This window comes from Passer montanus, unplaced genomic scaffold (assembly GCF_014805655.1).
Source record: "Passer montanus isolate IOZ18808 unplaced genomic scaffold, ASM1480565v1 scaffold36, whole genome shotgun sequence".
Taxonomy (NCBI): domain Eukaryota; kingdom Metazoa; phylum Chordata; class Aves; order Passeriformes; family Passeridae; genus Passer; species Passer montanus.
Window position 1 is genome coordinate 4328205 of NW_024368374.1, and position 22816 is coordinate 4351020.

The 22816-nt window shown below is 38.2% G+C and overlaps 1 long non-coding RNA gene across 1 annotated transcript; it reads right to left on the minus strand.

Annotated features, from left to right (window-relative positions):
- Positions 1 to 3407: 3407 nt before the first annotated feature.
- Positions 3408 to 21578, minus strand: LOC120505822. The gene is made up of 3 exons (XR_005628334.1): positions 21432 to 21578; positions 14240 to 14423; positions 3408 to 4399 (listed from the first exon to the last, which is right to left on the minus strand). It is a non-coding gene; the product is annotated as an uncharacterized LOC120505822 (long non-coding RNA).
- Between the last annotated feature and the right edge of the window lie 1238 nt (positions 21579 to 22816).

Consider the following 22816-nt stretch of genomic DNA (forward strand, 5'->3'; position numbering starts at 1 on the left):
AGTAAACATAAAAAGGGGAGTAGGAATAGGTATGAGCTCCTCTCTCCACTCTCTAAGCTGGTCCAAGATGAATCAGCTCACTGCCATGTGAGGGAACAGGCCCAAGTAAAAATGTGGTAGCTTAGTATCTCAATATGCAGGAAGTTGACAGTGAGATTTTTTGCTATTGTTCTTAATTATTATTCCCAGAAGTATTAGAAGGAATTTGAAGAAGGGGAGGTGGGAGTCCAGTAAACAGGGAACAAATAAACCTGGGTGTAACTTCACAGGTAGTTATGAAGAGCAGCTCACACCACTTATTTAACTTCAGATTTAATTGTGCAGCTAATTGCTTAATTACATCAGAATCTGGTTTATGTCCTACTTGAACAGCAGTGTTATCTGGGTTGAGGACAAAAGGAAAGAAAATCAACAGTATAATTTGAATGTATTCACAGGAAGAAACTTCTGCTCTGGAAGAGTTGTGCCCCTTCAGACATAGCAGTACCAGTGGTCATGAGATTTTCCTTCTTCAGATCTGAGTTTGTAAACCTGACACCTCTCGTTTGCCTATAAAATACAGCAGTCACAAAGATGTTTGGCAGCCTATGCTAACACTAACAATATTCAGCAATAGTTCAACTATCAGATCTTATTTTTTCTTCCCTTCCCACTTCTCTTTGCCAAGTCCACTTTTTTGGCTGCCCTTTCTTTTGCAGTGTAAGATCTTTGAGGCAGGAAATAAGCCTTTCTGCTGTAGTTTATAGATGTTAAACACAGAAGGGCTCTGATCCACCACAAAACCACTAAGATCATGATGCAGATTATACAAATAAGCCCAAGACAGAGTTCTATGTTGCTTAAAATTAAATAAATCTTCCCCAGATTATGTATGGATCCTTTGAAAAATAAGACTAGGCCACATTGTCTTATATTCATCAAGCAATAGAATATATCTATGTTGCTGAAAGATGATACTTGCTAGAGGCTTAGACAAGGCATTCCATATTTGTGACATGATTTAACTGTGCCTATCTTTATTTTGTTTCACCAGGTCTTAATTTAGACCACTTAAAAGGCTGCTTTACATAGGCCTCTACTTATCCAGTCCCTGAAATCATCTAGAAGACAGAAGAATGACCAAAAAGCAATACAGTATAATTGTATTTTTTAAGATGAGAAGAGGATTGAGAATACTTTGCATGAATTGTAGCCCAGACAGCTGATACCTGGGGCAATAGAAAGAAATACAAGTTTAAATGATGCAATCATCAGAAATGAAATAGAGTAATTGCTGTGTATAGATTATTCAATTATTATAATAACATTATAGCCACACAACACCAGTGATGGAAAAATTAAAAATTGAAAATAAAGTATCTGCTGACACACAAAAGGGGTGATCCACTAGAGGGAGACAAACGGAAGAAACTATTGTAGTTGAAAACATCAAAGAAATTAGGTGGAACAAACAGGGAAAGTGTTTAGAGAACTACACATAGTGAATTTTTATTCTTTTTTGCATGTGTGTGTAAGTAAATCAGCATTTTTACTTCTCTTACTTCTTTGTCAGTATCACGAAATGTGTGTTTTGATGCTCCAATTTAGTTGTTATCTTGCACTGGGTGATTGGGAATTTGCACAGAATAGTTTTATATTGCACTGTATAGCTTATGTTACATTATGTGGTTTGTTACCCCATTTCCCCATCACATGGTCTTTCCCTCACCTATCCCTGTACCCCCTGGTGGTCTCTCGCCTGGGTTACCCCTCCCCTCACCACTCCTCACTGGTATCCCATTGGCTGTCGACCTCTCCCTCTGTCCCCATCCCGGGGTATAAAAGCTCCCTGCCACCAGGGAATGTCCTTTTTTCTCCCATAAGTTTGTCCACTTGATGTATGTCTTGGAATAAAGGACAAAGCTTCCCACGCGGAGGAGAGCGCTTCTCAATATTTTACCTTCATCTATGAAGTATCATGTGGGCAAGGGTCTGTAGCTAGCTGGAGTGGACCCCAACAGCCCAGGAAACATGATTCTTCAAATGTGGAATTTAATTTTAATTTCTTGCCAAGTGGTAGCTCAAGGAAAAGGTTGCCAATAAAAATATGACATCTGTATTTTACCAACCCTATTACTTGGTTCTGTAAAGATTTTTCATTATTAACAAGTCTGTGGGAAAGAGCCATCATTTATATTCTTTCTGTTTCTTGATGGAAGAAATGAGTAGTGCAAAATATCTTTAATGATAGCAGTATTTCAGATTGCTTTTATAGCTCCCAGGGTTTGTAAACAATTGTTTATCAATCTTGTAATTCAACAAGTTGATCTACAAAGTCCTCCCGAAAAGTAGGTGAAATAAAGGATTTTAGTACAAGACTGACCAACACATAAAGTTGGTCAGTCCCAATTTATGTGGTGGATTGACCTTGGCCAAGTGCCACTACCTACAGAGATGCTTGTTTATTCCCTGTTTCATGTGAGAGGGAGATAAATGAGTGGCTGTGTGGGTGTTCAGGTGTTGGCTCAGGTTCACTTACTACAGTCCTCCTGGACCCAGTACAAAAGTCTTCCTCATCTCAACAAGATATTGATGCTTTTTGTGGTGACAGTGCATATCCTGGGCTGCCTAGTGTTGCTCTAACTGGAACAAATAGAAACATCACCAAAGTTTGAGCAGCCAGCAGAAGGTCCACATTATACTCAGAAAAAATAGCAGACAGCCTGAAAGGACATTTCCTCTTAACCTAAGGCAGGTATGGTTCAGATGAATTTCTTTGAAACATCTGTTTCCTTCCAGTGGGAACTTTACCTCACTAGCTCAGGTCAAATGGGTTACTTTGAACACCCAAAGGCAGATGAAGCAAACCCAACTAACTACTTACATCTTTGTCTGATTTGAATCGTTCTTTTTTGTATGCATTTGAAACCTCTTCAGCTGTGACAATTGACATGCCCTGTATTCTAGTTCCCCCTTATCCTAGAATTAAAGATTTTCCCCTACTTTTGCTTTTATATTCTCAGTGTTTTTTTTCCTGTGTTCTGACACTATTTGGAATAATACATACCACTTTATTTGGTAGCAGTTATTACAGCTGTCTCCTGCTGTACTGGTTAAGCTGTGGGCTGAGACAGCCCAGCAAAAGAAAAAAAACTGAAAATTCATCAGTGACCTGAGCTAAATTTTCTCATGCTTCTATGCTTACTTCTCCAGTTTATAGATAATCACCATATGTAGCTCAAAGTATTTGCACTCCTCTCCCTTTATTGATGAAAAGGATATTTTTTTGTTGAGGAGCAGAAAGAAAACTTTCCTTACTTGTTTGTCAGGACAAAATACAGATACTGGGTCACTAATTATCACCAAAGGAGTATCAGGGACAGACAAAGGTGATACAGAGACTTTATCATCAGAAGGTATGAAAAGGCACTTTATTATTAGAAATTCACAGTTCTTATAGAAACAATGACTTGATTGGCTTTTAGGAATCTTCTCTCACTTACTGGTCAAGAAGGGACAACTCCTTCTTGTAAACATCTTTGACAAACAGAGATTGCCTGTCAGGTGCAGAGATTGAGATAATAATTGTTTTAATTCTTTCACTGAGCTTTCTCACAGCTTCTCAGAGTTTCCCAGGAAAATCCTGGGAGAGCTATGTCTCTCTCTATTCAAAGGATATGTGATTACCACACTGCCCCACTTTTATCCAAAGAAATCCAATTAAAATGTGTCTCATTGTTTGTAACTTTTAGAGTATTTATTTTCATTGGGGTTTTTTTGCACAATTGGAGGCCCTAAAGTTTTGAAGAAAAAGGACTTTGCTCAGGAGGAGTTCAGTGACACCACTGCATGGCTAAATATGCCCTCCTGTATTTTAAATCCATCCTTCTCTCCTTCCTTCCTTCTCTCTCTACCACTTTTCTCTTCTGTCTGATCCTCCTTCCTTTCCTTCTTTATTCCTTCTCTCTTCCCTTTGTCCTCTTACTGCTTCTCTTCCAAGCCTTTTAATCTGCTAACTGTGTTTTGTTTCCCACATAACCACACAACTTCTCAACATTCTATTTTTCTTTATACTACCTCTGTTTCTTCTGCTGGACTGCATTATCACTGCTACTCACGCATTGCACATTAGAAATCCCAAATCTTGTCAGTGAAGTTGGATTCAAAATTTTGATTGAGGGCAGGGCTCCATCTCATCTTACTGAAAACAGCAGACTTAACTCTGCCTAAAACAATCTAACCCTAACCCACATTTGAGACTCACATTAGAGCACCGCAGTAGGTTCTGCAACTTTTAACCTGAAAGGCAGGAAGTTACTGGAAAACAAGCTCCTGTTTTGCAGTCCCAGTGGATAACACCCACTTGGATGAAGTTGCCATCTGTTGTTTTCTTGGGTTATGTCAGAATATGTGAAATAATCTGGAAGAGAGAGAAGCAAAACGACAGAAAAATGCAAGATGGAAATTATGTCTGGAAAATTACTGCTGGGGCTCTACAAAACAAGACAAGGACACAAAATATTCTGGTTTAGATCTGGAAAATACCTGCTGGAGCAATAAATGTGATTGCTCCAATCATCAGAATGTGGCTGGAGTATAAATAAAGCTCCCTGGCTGCTGTAGATCCAACGTTGTTATTGTTTTTCTTTTTCATATAATTTCCTAGGCATAAATGGACTGAATACTGTCAGTGGAAAATGGGCCCAGAATCATCAAGAAGGACATGTAAAGAAGCAGCTAGATTGAACAGTGTGTGTATCTAATGATGGGAACTAAAAGTGTGACATTCCATTAGTCTCTTCCTTCCAGCAAAACTGAATTGTAATAAAGAATCCAGCCTGCACCTTATAGCCTGCCTGTAGTTACAAGGCAGGAAAAGGGGACAATTTGAGGTATAGGGTTACTATCAGAAGTTTTATCAGTTAAGTGATATCACATATATTTTCAGTTTAAATAAATTTGAATTTTAAATAAATTGGTTTAGGATTCAAAACCAAATAACATGATATCTGCTGGTGAAAATTAAATAATGCTGTTTATCCTCAGAAGCTTTGTTTGTTTTTCTCCCCCCTGCTATCAAGGAATACAGACCCATAATATACAAAGTACACACAGATATATATTATGTGCAGTATTGCACAAGACCCAAAACTGCTGTATTGTACAGAACATACATGTCCTTAAAATATTTTCAGAAATGTTTAATAGCAAATGTTTCATCAAACTGTTGTATCATGTTGTATATGAAAAGAAAAAGACTAAAACAGAGGTAGTTAATTTGTTAACTTCTGAATTTAACCAAACACTTAATATACCACTAATATTTATTGTTTTTATAAATGTTATGCATGTCTCTAAGTGGTATTTAAATCTGATTCTCTTAAGCTGAAACAGTTTTACTGACTCAATGATACAAGCATTTCCTGAAAAAGGAGGACATATTTCCTGTATATTGTTAATATTTGACAGCACTGATCCTAAACGAGTAGAAACATGACAGTGATTTGCAAGGCAGCCTTTAAAGTACAGTTGAAATTCTGTATTATTGTATCCCACGTAAACTCATTTACTGAGCAACAATTACATAATAAATTACATTTAAACCCCAAAATAGACCCTGTTGTCCTTATTTCAGTGATAGAATTAAGCAGAGTTAAAAAGGAGAGCCGATCCTGCAAATGAGCTCTCAGCTGACAATACTTTGTGCCCGTGCACTGAGGTTTCCTCAGTTTCAGAGCACACAATCTGCAGAAGTCAGGTCCATGCTTTGGGTTCCTCAGAGGAGGAGAGTTTTGCCCTCAGTGCTCAGTTTGAAAATAAAACCCACCAGATCCCAAGAAGACTTCTGAACTAATCTTCACAGAAGGGACAAGGTATTGTAGGCTTTTTAATGTTAATACCAGTGTTTGCAACAGCATTCTAGATTCTACAGAGAAGGCAGTGGGAAGTCTTGGATCGAAGAACTGACAATTGGTTGGTGATACTCAGCAGGGACATCTTGTCTCTGAATTTGCAGTGCATCAGGTCCAATTTGTGCAAAAACCTTCACAGGATCTTAATTGTAGACAGGCTACCTGTCTACAATTACACACACTAAAATAATTGGATTAATGAAAGTGGAAAGAAACACATAAGCACTATTTTCAGGAACAAATAGTGTCACAGCTTTCCTCCTCACTGAAGACACAAGGAGATCCTTCTGCATTAACTGTAACCAAAACACAAATATCAGAAAAGAGCTCCTTGGCCCTTCTACCTCCCACAAGAAAAAAAAAAAAAGGCATGTAGCAGGAGCCTATATTGGTCAAGAGAGTAAAAACCAGTTATTACTGTAAAATAATAACAACACAGTGCAATCAATCTTCTTGAAGTGTTGCCTAACAAAAAGTTTGATTATATCTTGATCACAACTTCTAATTCTCAGTACATGGAATAGTGATTTAGTTGGAGAGGAGTCTGTCTTCCTACACAGAAATATGCCAGGAATTCCAATGATCAGAAATTAAGGCTAACTTCAATGGTGGAACAAATAATTCTGATTGCTTTGTAACCTTTTGATTCTTTTTTTGCAAGTCTGGTGGACATTCAGTGTTCTGGCCAGTGTCAGTGTTGGCTGCAGTGTTGCACCAATGTCAGAGATGATACAGTTTCCTATTATACAGCAAAGATTGTGTCCACCCTTACTAAGAGGATCACGCTGAGAGCATATGTTCAGTCTCTAGCTTCCATGACCTCAGATGCTTTGCATATTTCTTCAAAGTATTGTTTAGCACATGACTGCCCTAAAACTTTCATAGTTAGCTTATCAAACAGCTGAGAGGGCTCACTCACCTGTATTCTGCAGTATTTGCTATTCCTGCAAAATTTATGTCATCTGGAAACAGTTATAACACAGTATGCTTGCTTGCTTTCGAATTAGTGATGATGGTTGAGAATAACAGCAAATCCCTTTTAGGACCTGAAGCAACCCTTTAAAGATAAGGCACCTTTCAATCAGTGGAATTTTAAACCACTGATTATTATCTTAATTTTTTATTGTTTTAAATTCTGTTACCATGCCAAGAGGTACCAGATCAGATGCCTTATAGAATAAGCACATGTGTCCACACTTCCTCTTTGAGCTTTTAGTTTAAAGACTTCATCCCACACTATTTGCAGAATAGAGAATTTATAGAATCACTAGGTTAGGAGAGACCTTAAAGATCATCAAGTCCAACACATGCTTGTGCCATGGAAACAATAAATAGAATGTAAAACAAGAATAGAATTGTATCCCTAATCTTTGTAACTTTGACAAGATTCAAGTAAATATATTGTGTATATCCAGTGTCTTTGAATCAGAGAGTCACTATTATAAGGCTGAAACACCCTAGGTTTTACTCCAGTGCTATCCAGTAGTTTTAAAATAAATACTATGTATTTTCACAGTAGTATGCTATGCCCCAGATAACCAATCTAGACTTTTTTAAGGTTAAAAGCTTCCCTACTGCCAGAAGAGGATAATGTCTGCACGTTTTGTTTTGTATAAAATATTCCCTTTATCCTCTATACAACTTGAACCTGCCATTTTCAGTAAGACTCAATAAGTAAAGGCTTTGAAACTCTCTTGGCACCTCTTTAAATGCCACTTTATACTGTCATGTTCTAAGAATCCAGTCCTTTTTCTTGTACTGACAAAAAACTAAAACTACTTGCCTGGTCATGATCCTAGGCATTATTTTTTTTCTATTCAATTTATCTCCCCGCTTCCTGTTTCCTTTTTTGAATCTCTTTCCAACATTTCATTTACAGCCAAGGTGAAGTTGTTGATCAGTTGCTTGGGTAACCAGAGCCCATATTGCTACACCAGTCATGGGAGGACAAAGTTCCATGAGAGCTTTTTGCCTACTACTTTCTGGAGTAGGTTGTAAAATAGCCAATTCTGTGAATAATCTAATTTAAATCTCCAAATTCAGTTCAGTATTACTGCATGGGTTTTCTGTAAATCCTTGTTGCAAAAATTTGCAAACTCATTCTTTAGGTTGTTTAAATAGAAACTTCTCGCTCTATCAGTGCCTATGAAATAAAAACTTGGAAATCCCGTTTTATATGTATATATAAATATAAAAATTTTGTAAAGATTAGTTAGTCCTATCCTCCTGCTGCTTCTATTTTTCTGAAATCTGGATTTGTTTTGCAGGAAAGTAAAAAGTGAAATCACTTTGTGTGTGAACACCATGCCAAGGACAGGGATAGTTTTTAAAAGTGTGGTGATAGACGAGTACTGATGCAAGATAATGCCAAATTGCACCACCTACACTGTACCACTTGACACATGAAAGTTATTTTTGTAACATCCTGGTGAATAGTAGCTTGCAGTCTCTTCCCTTCTCTTCTCCCTTGAGATCCACAATTTCTTGTGGAGGATATTTCAGTTCTCACCAAAAATGCAAACAAAGAGATGAGACTTCAGTCATGCAGCACAAGTCTACCCAGACTGTCCTTGTACTTCTGATGGAGAAGACCACTTTTTCTCTTAAAAATATTCTCTCCATAATCTGCTTCTATGCCAAACAACCTGATATAAAACATAAGTTAGAAATTCAGCAAGACAAGAGGGGAGTTGTGTGGGTGTCTTAGCAATAGCATTATTCTAAAAGAGAAATCATGCCACATCAAGTGATGAAAAGCAACCCTACTACATGTGGGAGCAATATGAAAGACTACTAATTCTGCTTAGTTTTGGTCTTTAATGAGATGGGATGCTCTTCACTGACAACTGGTTGGCTTGAATTTCTTCAAAATTGGAATGAAATTCAAGCTTCTCTGAGGAAAAAAAAGGAGAAAATATTATTTATATCAAAAGAAAAATGCAAACAAAAAATAGTTTAATATGTCAAGACTGATTCAATGGAAGAGGTTTCTTCAGAATTTTCCCAAACAATATGTCAATTAGCATCTCACAGGCATTATCTTTAAAGGGAAAATTTGGCAAGGCAAAGCAACAAAGGGTAAAAAATAGTTTATATGGAATTTGTCTTCTAGGTGAGCTGGGTGACAGCACAGTACTGTATTGCATCAAGTGTTTTATTGTGTAGCGTGAAGATGATGAGTTTTAACAAGTTAACACATTATGATGAAGTAAAGATGTTGCATTAATTTAATGGCAGGAGGTGTATGTTATTCTCCATATTTCCCTCAGTCTACAGTGGTGCTACCAAGATCTCTGAGAGAAGGTATCAAGAAAAAGAAATTAAAATAGACTGCTCTTGTTGAAATTACCTGTTGTCTTTATTTATCATTTGCCAAATATTTTAAAATCACACTTGACAACCTATAATGGCAAGGGAAGCACCTTAGGATTACTGCTGTTTGTTCTTCCCTTTCTTCCTGTACCTGGGAGAGACTGCAATATGCATACTTAAATTAAAGCCTGAAATTCAAGGATATGAATTTGTTGTGCAGGTCATTTATTTATAGCAAGCTGGCCATAACATGGCTGGAAGGGGATGAAAATGCATTCTACATGCGTGAAAGGCAGCAGATGGATTTATTGACTTCAGATGCAGTCAGAAGACACAAAGTGACATTTATTCCTTAAGAACCAGACACCGCAGAATTTATCAGTCTGTGTATCTACACTAACACAACAGATTGTGACTGAAAGGTTTAGCCTCCTTACGCACTTGTGTTTAATTTAAATCCGTTATTATTGTGTTCAATGTTTATGTTTCTATCCTGCTAATCCGTTTTTTTGCTTTTTTTTGATTACTTTGTATGAAAGAACTTGAATATGAAATCTGTTCCATATTAAAGATTAGTGACTTCCATTTGTCCTTCCATTTGTCCCCCTTTTTTTATTCCTTCAGGAAAAAAATCTAAGAACTGAGTCCACGTAGGTGTGACGTACAGCAAAATCTAGCAGATGGATGTCAGACATAAGCTAAGAAAGAACACAAGATAGCAAATTTGGATTGCCCATTATCTACCAGAAAGTTGTCTGGCATGATGTCACTTGCCTTTCATGTCTTTCTGATTTTCTCCTGTCTGGAACAAATAAAAATGGGTATAATAACTTTTTTTGTTCTTCCTGTACTGCCTGGAATTGCACAATTGTACTGTGTATTTCTAAACTGTTTTTCCAGTTTTCTTCAAATGGAGGTACTTTTAAACTTTCATTTTATCACTCTGCAAATATTTTCCTTTTTTTTTAAGTAATTCCCTCATTTGTACTAAAATTTTCAATCAAATATTTCCTTGAGTTTTCTGAATAACCATGATCTAATAGAAGTAAACAAACAAAGCACCTCACCCTTAGGACTGAGCACAAACTATTTACACTGCATTTTATGGATGCCAAGAAATCACTATGCAATACTGTAATGTACGCATGAAGAAGTAATTTCATCTTCACTGCCTTCCATGGAGCTGCAGAAATTATACATTTAGTCTGATGATCCTAAGAGTGTGAAAGAGTGTCTGTCTTATTTTCTAGTTTGTTTTGGTCTTCTTGTACTCTCTTGCTTACTTGAGGTGGAAAGGAATGGTATGGTTGAGTGAATCAGAAAGCTGTATGTGAAAAAGAAACCTATATACTCTTTTAAATTCTTTGTTGATGGGAAAGCTATGCAGAAGCACAGAGCACAACACCACAGTGCTCTCTCTGCTGGATACATACACACCTCCTCTATTCAGTCCTGTCTTCCCGTCCCTTCCCTTTAGCTAGCCTTCAGTAGATTCTCATTTGCATTTTCCCTCCTCCTTCCTGCTGCTCAGTTCTGCCAACATACCTCTCCTCATGACTTCCACTTCCCTTCCCATGCAGATAAGTACAGCTGAATAACTGCATGCCTCGGCCACTTTTACATTGTAGTACCAGTCCCCTGTGATAACTCTCAACAGCTCAGTCATTCACTGTGCTCCGGAGAATCCAAGAGCACCAGCTACATGGAACAGGAGGAAGTGTGAAAGGAGATGCCACTCTGCCTGAGTACAGAAGGGGAAGGTTGCTGAAATCTTGCCTTTTTATGGCAAAACAAGGGTTGGAGTGATGGGACTGATCTTCCCATGCACCTATAGTGGGAACCAGATTTGAAAGGATGATTGAGGTCTTACACCTCTCCCCCTTCTACACCCAGCAGGAGCGTCAATTGGAAAATAAAAAAGAAGGCTGATGCACCCTTGAGGGAAAGTTAGCTGCTAAAGTCAGTGATGAAGTACCTCTCTTTTGCTGTTTGTCCTCATTTCATTTGCTAAGTGAGAATTTTCCTGGGTCTGTGTGGTGTCTTAATTTAAAAATGTTCCCATTTTTTTGGCAGCTGCAGCTTCCTCAGCTTCAACGATTCAACGTGTAAAATTGCTATCAGCACCAGGCAGGCTCTGCATGCTTTTACCCTGTCTTTTTGGAGGGAGAATTATCAGGCGTCTTATCCCTGTAACTGCAGATTACTCAGGCTCCTGAAGAAAGTGGAGGCTACAGACTATTGCGGATAACCTTTGTAAACCGCTTCACTTCAAAGGAGTTGTAGCTAAGGTAGTATGACACAAATAAGCAACATGTTTGATCTCATAGTAAACAACCAGCTTATGAAAATAGTGGTGGGGAGGGAAACCATCTTTCAGCTTCTGCTGTAAGAAGACCCATTCAATATCATTAGGTAGAAAACACAAACTCAGGGCAAATCCTGCAGCTCTCCTTCCCAACTCCAGAAAGTCTCCTCTCACTCAAAGACACAGGACTTAAAATAGGCTGGTAGGGCTCGTCTTCTTCACACTCCCACAGAAGATGTGTGAAAGGGCTGCTTCACTCCTTCAAAGGCCAAACAGAAAGATTGCAACAACCAGAGCAGAGTGTCTGAGGCTTCTTGAAGCTATGGTGCTGCTTTATTTTTTGCCATTAGCCTAGCAGGTTTGGGAGAGGGGAGAAGGGGAGGGATGTTTTGCTTATTTTAATGCTAAGAGAAGTTCTGCAAAGTTCTGCATGTCAGTGCCTTGTTTGTCCCTGAATCTGTTGTAACCCAATGCAAAAGAGGCTATTTGTGTAGCTTAGGAAGAAGTCAAATTATACAAGTTCTATTTATATGCCTAGATGAGTCTACGAAAAGGGTTAACTGTATCCCAAATACTTGGAATCATTAATCATTGCATCATTAATAGCAGCAGCACCGCTTTGCACCCATTTAGGCATCTGTTTTTCCATTGATTTCTCAAACAGAATGTCTTTTATGCCCTGTTCAAAGGGTTTGGGTGTTGGGATGTTTTTCTACAGCCTGGTACTGATAGTTGCTGGCTCATAGAAAAAACACAGACCTGGTATTTAGATGAAAGTCTGCTTGTCCCTGGGACCTGTGCTGTAGGATTTGGCTGTCTGAAGCCAGGAAGGATGATGGAAGGAGGGATATTCACTGAAGAGCTTTGGTGCATTGAGGAGCAGGATTTTGTGCTTCACCCAAGAAAATAACTCCACTTGGTAGTTTAAGGCATACAGCTCTAGAACAGATATTGCTGAGTAAGGATCAAGTTTTCCTTCCTATGGCAGTTGTGAAGGGTATACTATGTGAGGCAGAAAAACAGCTGGTAGCATCTGTAGCTCAGGTTGCATAGTGCTTTCCACTGTTAGGGGTATCAGGGCCTTGTTAGAAGGGAGGTGTTTAAAAACACAGCAGGAGAGTTCCTTAAAGTGTAGATGATCTGAACACAGTTTTGTCACACCAGTGAGGGAAAGTATGCAGTGAAGTTCCGAGCCAATTTTCTTTGTCAAGTGAGCCATGTTCATGCTGACTGACTTTTCCTTTTTTTTTTTTTTTTTGGATGGCAAGTATAAGCTAATAAGTCACTAAGAAGAGTGATGAAAATTATGAATATCAAGAAATACCAAGTGGTTTCTCATCTACTAAATATCTGGATGTACCTGTAGCTGGAATGAATCAGGAGATAAAAACATGTGATGAGACACTGGCTCAGACTAGGCTTTTGCACAACAGGACCATATTGAGTTTGCACAGACTGCCTTAATTTTGGCATTGCCTACCTCTATGACTGCTTCATTTTGTAGCCTCAACATTCTTTTAAGGCAATTATTCCACCGTATGCAGTGCACAGCTCATACTAGGAACTTGTGCAGCTTATTTGTGGAGGCACAGTCTGTCACAGGAAATGTTGAATACCATGTGGGTTAAGGAACATTAAAGAAGAGTCGAGTCTCTTGAGGGACACATGGGTGGTATTCCCTGGAAAGCATCCCAAAGTATTTTTAGCTATGTATTTTCTCAATGTAGGATGAAAATAAGCCAAAAAAAACAGGCAAGATTTATCCTATGCACTGTATGAGTGCATGAGAGACTCTGCATTCAAAACTACAAGAGAATGGAGCTCTTTAATCTCCAAGTAAAAGAAGAAAAAGACCATTAAACTTCCTGCACACTTTTGTTAGGTGGTGCTTTTCAAGGGTCTTCAAAGATTGTCTAGTAGCACTGAATTTTGTGCTTTGAGGAGTTGGCATGCTACTGTTAAATCTACCTTGAGGTTAACGAATCTTCATAAAGACATCAATATTTGTGGATTCACATAATAAAAGATGTGTGAAATTCAGCAGATCAGAGGTGAAGCTCCCCTTTCTGGGCTGTTCCATGCCCTGAAACAGGTTTTTTAAATTAATTTTCAAAATGTAGAGCAATGACATAGAACCTGATCTAGCTATCTCCATCTGCCTCCATGAAGGTAAGTGGTCTCATTCCAGAATTATTCCAAAAAGACTGTGCTCATTATCTGTCCAGTCTCTTTTAAGTCCTTGTTTCTCCTGTTTCCTACATCATAAATTCTGGTGTTGTAATCCCAGACTGGCCAAGGCATTCTTCCTTAAAAATCAGTACACCAAATTCCATTCCTACAGTGACCACCCTGATGTTTGTAGTGCCAGAGTGTTATGGAACACTCCCTCCCAAGCTAATTTCAAAGCAGGTCCTTGTCACCACAGCTTCTTTTGGCTTTTAATAATAGTATAATCATTGTGACCCAACATCCAACCAACTCACCTTTATGGTTTCTGAAATTTTTCAGCCAGTTGACAAAGAAGTTATTAATTCTTTTACATTATTCATTTACTAAGACTACTACCATCCTTAAATTAATTGGTGTGCCCAGCTCACACAGCACCCTCCCAAACCACAGAACTCAATGTAGGTCAAACTGGAGGGAATTCAACCTCTTCCAAATAATGCTCTACATCTAAAGACACTCAACTTGACTTTGAAACAACAAGTTCAAAGTAAACCATTCTTACCTCCAGCTCTTTTCCTGAAAGTGTTCCTGTTATGGCTGAAGAATTTCCTTTCCTTTTTTTCTTTTCAGAAATCACTGGCAAATTCAAAGGTATCCCACGGCTTGGCATTTGTTGATGGAGAAGGCACAATGAGATTGCTCTTTGGTATCTCTGTTTATACTCTCAGTCCAACTTGGCTGTCAAGCTGTGGTTTAGCAACACAGTGAATCAATTTTTTTGGGAACTTAGTGTCAAATCTCAAAGCCATTGTAATCATAAGAATGCATTATGTGGGTGCAGAGTTATTCCACTGATTTGTTAACAATAAATTGAAGAGAGAATTTTGTCCTAGCAGATTAATGTAGATTTAATGTGGAGCAAGTAATTCTCTGTCTAGGCAACTTTACCTTTATGCTGTCTTCCTAAAGCCAGCATAAAATAAACATAAAATTGTAAAGTGGATGTAAACACTCTGCTGTGTGCTCTGGCTAAACCAATTGAAATGTAGTCATATGCTCTTGCCTGATTTTTATCAAATTTGTACTGCTAAATGATGTACAACTGTGTAGAGCTGGTATTTAATGATCACAGAACCACTGTCTGAGTAGTCTACCAAAAACAACAACTCTGTGGTTAGAGAACTGAAGACATTTCACCTTAACATCTGCTCTTCACTGAGAATTACAAACAACCTCATCAGTGGAAGCTGTCATGTCTAATAAAAGGACAGCTTCAATCATTGCTATCTAGGAGATCATTGGAAGAATAAGATGAAAGATGCAGAAAATGTGCATCCACTGTAGAATTTTTAGTACTCTGGTATTTATTGTGACCCATACTTCCTTTAATGATAAAATATATTGTTTTTGTGGCAGGATAAGGATACTTGTATGCCCTTATTTGCTGTAATAAAATAGATTATTTTTTTTCTCTAACCTAGAGAAAATATATCATATTTCTGTGATTATAAAATCAAAAAATTCCCAGCTGATTATCTGGTCAGAAAAGATTATACACCATATATGCTACAGGATATTTTACTTGCTATTGTGGGTTGACCCTGGCTGGATGGCAGACATTCATCAATGCTACTCTATCACTCTCCTCTGCAGCTTGGTAAGGGAGAGAAAATATAATGAAGGGTTCATGGTTTGATATAAGGATAGGTAGACATTGCTCACCAAGTACCATCATGGGCAAAACAGACTTGATTTGAGAATATTAATTGATTTTATTACTAGCAAAATCAGAGCAAGATAATAAGAAATAAAATAAACCTTAAAAACACCTTACCCCCACCCCTCCCTCCTTTCCAGCTCTATCTTCTCTCCCAATGGCTCAAAGAGACAGGGAGAGGGGATTAGGGTCAGTTTATCACATGTTGTTCCTGCCACTGCTCAGGGAGAGGAGTCCTTCCCCTGCTCCAGTGTTAGGTCATCCTCACTGGAGACAGTTCTCCACAGACTTCCCCAGTGTGAGTCCATCCCATGGGCAGCAGTTCTCTACAAACTGCTGAAATGTGGGTCACTCTTTCATAGATAAAGATATATATTTCCTACAAAATTTTTATTTCAGTACAAAGTTTTGCATTTTTCTGTTTAGAAATATATTTGCTTATGTTCACCTCATCAGGCAATCCAAAGAATTTGTTTTAATGATTTGTCATTTTCATGGTTTATCATCCCCTTGGTCTTCATGACATCTACAAATATTGTCACTTAAAGTCTGCCTGTCTCTAACTCTTTCTCTGCTTGTTTCCATGGGATTCAGATGCTTTTATCTTAGAAACAGTTGCCTAATAAATCTGGCTGACCAGGAGCTGCTCAGTCTCTTCTAAGTTCCTCAGATTGGTACTTTTCCATCCAAAGCACAAACATTCCCACCTGGCACAGTTTCACCCACCAGGTCGCAAACATGAAACCCCCTCTAAGCTTCACAAACCTCACACAGGAAAAAAAAGTTGCTTGTAAATTGTATCACTGTTCTGACATTGTAGTAGTACAGAAAAACATAAAGCATAAAGCATCTTCAAACTTTGTCCTTAATTTACCCTTTTGCTATTCACCTGGTCAAAACGTATATTCTAGTCCCCATTGCCTCACTCTACCACTCCTCACAAGGGAAGATTTAGCTCCTCAGGTATTCACAGCCTGGTGGATCTGTTCACAGTGACATGAGCAAACAGATCTGTCTCCCATGCTGCACAGCATCCTAGCAGGATGACAAACCTGTCTTTCCCAGCACTCCACACCCTCTGTGGTCTGGACTGGCAGAACCCACCAGCAGTCACAATTCTTCCATCCAGTGACGAGAAAGTTCCATGACTGTTGCAAAAATCTCACTAGTCTTATTTCACCACACTGTGAAGTAAGATTTTTAGGACCAACTAGGTTCTAGGGAATATGGTTGCTCCTAAAATATCAAGGAGGGGGTAGAAGTTTACATGCCCGAACATGCTTTTATTTGGCAGTAATGGAGATTGGTAAATTCTATTAATAAACTCCTTAAAGCTGCAAGTCGCTAATAGTAGCACATACTTGCTCATTACACCTCACTGTAGTACTACTAATAAAAAAAATTTAACTGTGCAAATCTTCACTAAGACAATAAAATATTTTTCTCTAAAACCAAACATTATTCACATGCAAAGTCTGTGGTAAATGACACAATGATGTCCATGTTCAGGACCCATTAACACCAGTCCTCACCCCTGCACATTCAGCTTTTCTAATCTAAAACATACAGTAATGTCCTTTTTGCTTAGTTTTTCATTTATCTAAAATAGGTTTGGTTATATCTAACCAATGTTAATTTGGAGTTCTCCCATTCACTGTGTTTATTTTGTGGATTAAGACTATTTCTTTAAATTAGAAATATACCTTATAAACAAGGCTAAAATAATATGAATTTATTTTCTTTTCTGGTAAGTCATGTTACACCCTCTCTTTATTAGAAAGCAAAAATAGCTATACAAACAATCCGATGGGATCCCTTGAAAGTAATATGTGGGAAGACTATTAGAGCAATGCCAGAATTTCAAATCCACATTAAGTTAATAGAACCTATGAAAAACTTTGTGGAGCGATTTGTCTCTGAGATAATTGAATTTAAATTACAGGATTTATAGTAAGAATTATTTTAATCTTGTTATACTTGACTCAATTGCTAAAAGCATCCGTTTTACTTAATATTGGTCTTTGTGGAGTTACTAACATATTTTATTTGTTACTGTTAGAAAAATGTCTCATTTTAGAAAAGTAAACAGGCACATCCTTCATTCTCTACTGTTTCTCATAGTCATCTTCCTTCCTCTCATACCTTCTTTATAGAGCAGATATTTCTCCTCTGAAATCTGTCAATTTGCAAGGTTCCCCACTGAGACTGTGTTCTTTCAGCATATGCTTGAAATGAAATAAATGGGACAAACTGCATCCTTAAAAGTAAACATATACTTCACTGGCTTGGCCACAGAAATACTCTGGTTTTTAGCACTACATCCACCAACTCTTGGGGAAACAGTTTTCTAGGGTTTTTTCTTTTCTGCTAGGACAATATTTGTCTCAGTACCCCCTAGCTCATCTCCAAAGAAGACCAGGACCATGGATGTGAGTCCATTATGTTACTTATTCAGATTGGCCACATGAATGCATTCATACTCATCCACCACATTCACACATCTAGTTGCCTCTTCCTGTCATTTGTGCAAGCAATAAAACTCCTCTGGGAAAATTCTGTCTCTTTCCTCTATTAAGCAGGGCAGATTGAGAAAAAAAATATTAAAAAGTTTTAATTTTTATTTGAATATGTACCTTGATACACTTAGGAAAGAAAAATTACCAAAGTAGGAACATTATGTACTGATTTGTTGTAATTGGAAAGCAATACTGTGCTTATTAGAACACAATAAAATAAATGGTTCCATCTAAGTGCCAGGCTATTGGGTGAGCTAAATTCTTTCCTTTTTCCAAACAAATAATTTTGCCACCTGTTTTCTCTTTTTAAAGTGTTAGGAGCAAAGCTCTTTTCTCCCACTCTCGTTTTTCTTTAGTTTTTTAGAGATTGTTTAACTAAAACCTCTACTTTAGTTCTGAGCATTTCAGAAGTAGTATATTTATAAATTTTTCTGTGATTTTGAAGTATCACATCAGTAACCTTCATGCTTTACTAATAATTTGTTTTTCTCTTTTAGAATAAATGTTTGTCAAAATGTTGTACCTGCAAGGTCTGAATGAGTTCAAAGTAACGGATGCAAAAGTTTGTGCCAGGCATCCCAAAGTGGGCAACCACAAATGAATGCTCCATCAGAGGTGTTTGGTTCATATGTAAAAACAAGGTTAGAATACATCCTGTGTTTAATCATTTCAGGTCTTTCAATAGGAAATGAAACTTTAAAAAAGGATCAAAAGAAGGAACTTGGGAATTACTGATCCATCACATAAACTTATATTCCCCACAAAATAAAAATAAAATGTTCCTAATTACTTACAAGATTACAGGGAGGGGTGTAACTAATACAGGCTTTTCATGGACAAATAATGTCAAACAAATCAGGCCTGTGGATGGGATAGACTCACTGAAGCTTTTGAAACTGATGTGATATTTTCCTAGGAAACCCTGTTTCACCTGAAATATTCCCTGGTGCTCACAGATCTAAAAAGATGCCACCAGGAGAAAGGTCTGCTTTACACACAAACAGGAAGGATGTCTGAGTACTCTCATCAATGGTCAGGATGATCAATCAAGGAGTACGTCCATCGCATCTGGGCAAACCCAGGCTGATGTTATTTAAGGTGAGGCCTCAGCTGGAGCATGCAGCTCAATGGGCACTGCATTTCAAGCAAGCCACAAGCAACATCTCTGAAGTGTGAGCTGAGAGGTCTGTGATGAGAATGAAATTAGGTTGGTTGAGAGTAGAAGTGTGTGACAACAACCTCTAAGCCCAACAAAGTTATTAGTGAAGACTCACGGAGTGGTTTCCACATATTTATGGGGAATGAGATAGAAATTGGGCAACAGGTTTAGGTCATTTACTAGCTACATCCTCTAGGAAGGGTCTAAAGTCCTTGTCATCAGGGGTCTAAGAGATTGGAGTGAATTGCTCTTTCCAAAGGTGTTTTTATGAAACAAAGCTATTGGTTCACCAGTATCCTTAAATAAATTAATTAGTACATGGCCACAGCCAGGAGTACTGGCAGAGGTGGTTAGTGAAGGTTAGCAGTGGTTTGAGGAAGCACCACCTACAGCCATCTGTGCTTTCATGTCATTTTCCTTCTGACTTTCAGAGTATCTGTTGACTTCAGCAGAAAGTCAGAGCAGTCAAAGAGGTGGGATGACAAAAACACCCTCCCCACCACCCCTGCCAGATGTCTCAAAATAAAGTCCACAGGGAAAATACCATTCAACAATGTTAGTCCCTGATGTTGGCACTCAGAAAGAGGTGTTGAAGTAGTTCTCCATGCCAGCAGAACAAGCAAGAGGTGCTAATAGTGGTGGGGGGTGGGGAATTTCGAAGGGGAAATAAAAATGCTGTGAGGAAAATGAAGTGGACGGTAGATTGCCCTTCCATGGCTCTGCTGCTGTTCCAGTAAAACACTTTTTCCCAAGGCTTTTTTCTCAGTGACTTCTTTCTTTCTGAAGCACTTCATTTAGAAAGTAATTCTTCCAGCTGCATAAATGATTTCCCACTTGTAAAACCCAAAAATCAAGGGAATTGTTAAAAACCATCCTGTTGCTTACAGGTAGTTAGTTGTGTGCTGAAGCAGTTGTTAGACTAATGAGAAGAAAAATAATGATGAACAAGAATGCACATGTTGGAGGAAGTCCATGAAAGAAAACTGTAGGCTGAAAACATTTCTCAGGTGCCAGTGTAAGTTCCAGGAACTAGGCCATGTAAACTGGGAGAAATGCAGAATTTGTTCAATAGTTTAGATGCTCTTACAAACAGAAAGTAGTGGATTTGAAGGCAACTATCAGAATGTTACTGAAAAAATATACCTTTATTTTTTAAATGACCCAATTTTAACTTCAGTTCTATCTGAAAGATACCAGAGAGGTACGTACATTTTGCTCTGCTTTTAATATATTTTTCATTTTAATGACCCAGTGCAGGTTGTTGCTACCTGTCTGGCTGGCAGGAACTACCATGTTGATGAAATCATACCTTCAAGTGTTATGCAAAATTATTTTTAAAAAAGGCCAACTGGCGTGTTTACAGTGAAGAGAATAAAGAACAACATTTCCTTGAAGAATTTACTCTAATTAGGTTTGATAACTATATGCAAAGTAAAGTTGAAAGTTTCATGTTAGCATAAATTGATGAGAATTAGTTTATATTTGCTATGTAATATACGCTGAATGCAATGCTGGTGGAAAAATACAGAAAAATATTAAAAAGCTCATTCTTTTAGTGTCATTTTACTTCAACTTAGGAAAATTATTGAAAGCTCCTTTTTCCACCCCCAGAGAAAGGAAATGCTTGAAGTGGTGGGGACCTTCTTGTGAATGTCCAACCACAGCACTGGAATCGAAGTTCATATATTTAAGTGTGTCAAATATATCCAAAATATTTTGCTTAGAAAATGCAGGCTATTTTCAATTAACTTAATGTAAAAAAAAGTCGATAATGAAACATTTGATTTGTTGTTCAAGTTTTCACTGAGTCATTGAGGGCAGGGAACAAAAGAGAGAGAGGGAAAGGAGGCAACTTTGAATACACTAGATAGAGTAGCCTACTACCAAGAAATTAAACCCCTAATGTCTAGACTGAGTTGGAAAAATTGGAAAAGATTTAAAAAAAACCCAAAATAATCCAAAGAAACAACATGACTTGGAAAAAAATATAGAAAATCAGAATGAAATTAAATTGACCCCCAGGCTATGTTGGAGATGTTTTGATGCAGTTTGGTAGACCTGATAGGAGAACTACTGCTCCTGCTCCAGCTGCCTCCAACAGGTTTTTCTCCCAGTCCAAGGAGAAGGAAAGCAAACAGCTGGTCACTCCTTGTTCCAGCAGGCAGCTCCTCTACCCCTCACTAACACATCTTGGGTGTTTTCTTCCCCATAAGGATTAGTTGTCACATCCTTGCCTTGGGCCTAACTTCAGTTCCCTTGGCCCCCTGTAAATGCAGCAGTATGCTCCCAAACAAAAGTACCCCAATAATGCTGTGATTCTGACATCTGTCTTTAAATTCTTTGTTGGCTTTGACAGAATTACCTTTTCCAGCAAAATCCTTCGCCTGTGATTTTCAACCAGTTCAGTCAAGCAGCAGAGAGACCTTGGTCTCATCAGGAACTGTGTTCTTCAACTCAGTGAGCAGAGGGAAATCACACAGGGCAGGCCTCCCTTAGCAAAGACAGCAATCTGTCATCCTGACAGAAAGAACGGAAAAATCAGCTTTGGCATGCAGGAGCCCAAAAGGGCAGGGCTGAGCTGAATTGCATTGCATAGGTTGCACTTAGACCAAGCAGGATCTGTGCAGCAACTGATGCCTGTCCGTATTCAACAAGACCTTGAAATACACCTCCAACCTAAGTAGGTTGTTATAATCTTCTGGGGCCTATACTAGCTTTCCACTTATGGAAACCAAGGTTTGAACTCCGGGGAATGAAATGAGGTGAGCACAATTGCATATCTAGTCACAGGTATAATTCAGGACAGAAGAAACAGAAAATGGGGCTGGAGGCACAGTAAGAATCTGAATTTCAGGGCAAAAGGGGATGTATAGTGTGTGAACTGAAGTAACTTTAAAACTCTTAGAGTTTTAAGAGACTCAGTATTTGTGGTTCAGCAAGCAAGGGAATGTGAGAGACTATATATGACATATATTTGATGGCAGGTGACTTTCACTACAAAGCTCCAGCATGACCAAGGCTAAAGAGGCCAGATGTGTAGAGGGATAAACAATAACCATGTGAGATCCTCCAGTGCATCATGAGGAAAGGAGAGGAACTGACTAATCTTACTCTGACACTCCTTCTTAGTGTAAAGCCCTTTATAACATGACATTCCTCAGTAGCTTCTCACACTCAGGGAACAAAGGGAAGGAGGCCAGACATCCTTGGGCAACTGTTGCTCACCTTTAGCTTCAGAAAGCTTCCTTCCAAAAACCAAAATGCTTTAAGTCATCTTGTTTTCTTCCTTTTGAGGTTACACTCATACCATCAAGGCAGTTCATCAACTGACTCCTGATAAACTTATTATCAACAAAAATAGTTCCTTTTTCTGCATCTGGAAGAAGTGCACCAATTTCGGTTCCTCAAATGAGGTGAGCTGCTGTGGCAATTCTTTGGGCCTGGCTTAGTGGCACCATCTCAACTTCATGGGAGTATTTTATAGTCATAGTTAAATGAGTAGATAAGTAGACTAGTAGATTCATCTTTTTGCACCAATAGTACGCCTACATCTTTTAAAATTGATGGATTCAGCAAAAACTAAAGCTCAGATGTCAGTGTGCCTTTTTTTGGTATGAAAAAGCTTTAAAACACAAAGAAAATTAAAATACATTTTTAAAAACCAATTACAAATACAAATTCCTTTATTTTTTCTTCTGAAATACACTTTCTTGTCCATGTTTGTGCTTACCAAGTAGATGACCTGAA